The 2,991-nt window shown below is 41.8% G+C and overlaps 1 protein-coding gene across 1 annotated transcript in view; it reads right to left on the bottom strand.

Annotated features, from left to right (window-relative positions):
• Positions 1-1,726: 1,726 nt before the first annotated feature.
• LOC117944050 overlaps positions 1,727-2,991 on the bottom strand; it is a 4,628-nt gene continuing 3,363 nt past the window's right edge. Inside the window, exon 5 of the mRNA XM_034870573.1 lies at positions 1,727-1,749. The gene's annotated coding sequence lies outside the window, so the exon portion shown is untranslated. The remainder of the gene's footprint in view (positions 1,750-2,991) is intronic.

The following is a 2,991-nucleotide window of genomic DNA, read 5'->3' on the forward strand; positions in this document are numbered from 1 at the left end:
GGGGTCCCCTGCTGGAGCTGCTGCCCCCGCGACCCGATACCGGATAAGCGGTCGAAGATGGATGGATGGATGGACTCTGTGACCACACTTTGTTAGCAATCACACACAGTCCTGAACTACACGCACACACATAGGCTCAGGATCTATACAGGCACTAATGGAGAGATGGCAGAGTGAGTGGGCTGCCAGCTGAACCAGCTTCCTGAGCAGGTGGGGGGTACGGTGCCTTGCTCAACAGCACCTGGCAGTGCCCAGGAGGTGAAGTGGCATCTCTCCAGCCACCAATCCACACTCCCTATTTTTTTGTCCATACAGGGACTTGAACCAGTGACCCTCCGGTTCCCAACCCAACTCCCTACGGACTGAGCTACTGCCACCCCAAGTGGATTTCTGTAAATAATATAATATGCATCTAATGTGGTAACCCAAACACCAAAAACATGTAAGAATAGTTAAAATTAATTTGATACTTAAATATTATGTCCATCCATCCATCCATCTTCGACCGCTTATCCGGTATCGGGTCGCGGGGGCAGCAGCTCCAGCAGGGGACCCCAAACTTCCCTTTCCCGAGCCACATCAAATATTAAATCATTAAATATTATGTGTACATTATAATTATATTGCAATCATGCACTAACCTCTTCTGTTCTCCTTACCGCTCCTCTCCTTGTTTTGTCACAAGCTGTACATCCTGTCAGACAACGTGGGAAGAGAGAAAAACAGTATTGTAGTCAAGTACTCTTACCTAATATCGCTACATTATGAAGGATAATTTTACCAGAATAACAAAACAAAAAAAAGAAATACTGCTTGTTGTTCCTATAACTACACGGTAAATGTGCTGTATTTATATATCTTTTCTAGTCTTAACGACTATTCAAAGCGCTTTTACATCTACAGGATACATTCACCATTCACACACATTCATACACTGTGGCCGAGGCTGCCGTACAAGGTGCCACCTGCTCATCAGATACACACTCACACTCACTGGCAACTTGGGGTTCAGCGTCTTGCCCCAGGACACTTCGACATGGGACTGCAGGGCCAGGGATTGAACCCCCAGCCTTCCGATTGGCAGACAACCGCTCTACCACTGAGCCACAGCCGCCCACGGTGAAGTACTATAGAGGGAAAGGGTGGTTGCGTTTGATAAGAAGTTGCCCCACTTGCTTTTTGAATTCAGTAAATTGAATTAGATTTTGCCAAGTTAAATCTGGTTCTGTTCATTCCCAGTGGCTGAGCTGCCTCCCGAGGTGATGTCACTGTAGTCATTCAGAAAACAGGAAGGCGTTACACTCCAACTGGACTATAGGGCATGGACACTGAGCATCTTTGATGATTACAGTTTGAATATTAAAACCTTTCCCATGTTTCTAACTTACTATTGAATAAAAAGTATTTCTTTGTGTGTGACTGGAGGTGTTTGGTGGCGTGTGAACCAGTGAAGAAATCTCTTACTTCTGTAGGCAAAGCATGCGGTGAACGTGAGCACCAACAGCAGCACATCCAACGACAGAGCCGCAGCAATCGTCAAGACAGAGTCCCGGTCTGCAGTAAAAAAGCAGACCTCAAAATGACATCCAGAATCTACAAGAGCATCAACAAAAGGATCTGACCTCATCGTGACCAAGGTTTAGGTCTTAGGGTTTAAAAAACAAGCAGCTTTCATACCAAAACCTTCATGGGAATCAGTAGCAGGCTGTGTTCCAGATGGTGCTGAGGTTGGAGGGGGAGTAGTAGGCACTGAAAACAAACAGACCTGCATGTGACTGCAATGACATAAATAAATCAACAGAGATAAAATGATATGTTAGCCTATATTTCAGCGAGAAAAGATGTTGAAATGGTCATTTCTCTTTTACCTGTTGCATCAGTATTCATTCATTCAAAGGTGTCAATCACAAAAAGATGATAACACAAATCTTAATTTTACAGTCAAATATGTATTAACGTAAGCTACTGCTACATGTAAGACACATATCATAAACTCACTATCGAGTAAGCTACAATGGAACACATCACATTTTGAGTTATGGGGAGTTCAGTGACAACGTTTCAATTTCAAGGAAGTCACTCTTGACTTCTTTTTTTTTAATTTTTCGATTATAGTTTAAGGCGGATATGTCTAACTAGTTGTGGTTGGCTGAGAAGGCGGCGGTTGCACAGTGGTTTTCCATAGAAATGACATGTCTGTACACACACACACACACATACACACACTCACACACACACACACACACACACACACCTTTGTCTGAATACAGACACCAGCTAAACACCCACGTTTTATTTATTATTATTAATGTATAAATGTTAATTAGCTAAACATTTTTATTTATTTACTGTATAACTATATGAACATTTGCTGTCACAGGATTTATCAGAACGGGAGTACTGTTTTAGACAGATTTAAAAAACGTGAACCTGTCCTGTAAGAAGGAAGAAACAACAAAGAGAAAGAAACACTCATTTTAAAATGAAGACGGTACATCTGTCGCTGAGTTTCCATCTGTGTGACAATCTAATGATCTTAATGTTTGGTAAAGAAGTCATAAGAATAAATCTGGTGAAAATGTGTTCCCATCCAACGGCTTTACAGCCAATAAAAACCTGTGGTGATGACATCACACGCTGTTTTAGGTGTTTCCATTAATTTACATTGAATCACACAACAGACGTCTACCATCACTTGATCAATATGGGATTACATCACATGATCAATATGGGACATCACATGATCAATATGGGTCAACATCACATGATCAATATGGGACAACATCTCATGATCAATATGGGACATCACATGATCAATATGGGTCAACATCACATGATCAATATGGGTCAACATCACATGATCAATATGGGTCAACTATCACATGATCAATATGGGACATCACATGATCAATATGGGACAACATCACATGATCAATGTGGGACAACATCACATGATCAATATGGGACAACTATCACATGATCAATATGGGA

The sequence above is a fragment of the Etheostoma cragini genome, chromosome 4 (genome assembly GCF_013103735.1).
Source record: "Etheostoma cragini isolate CJK2018 chromosome 4, CSU_Ecrag_1.0, whole genome shotgun sequence".
NCBI lineage: Eukaryota > Metazoa > Chordata > Actinopteri > Perciformes > Percidae > Etheostoma > Etheostoma cragini.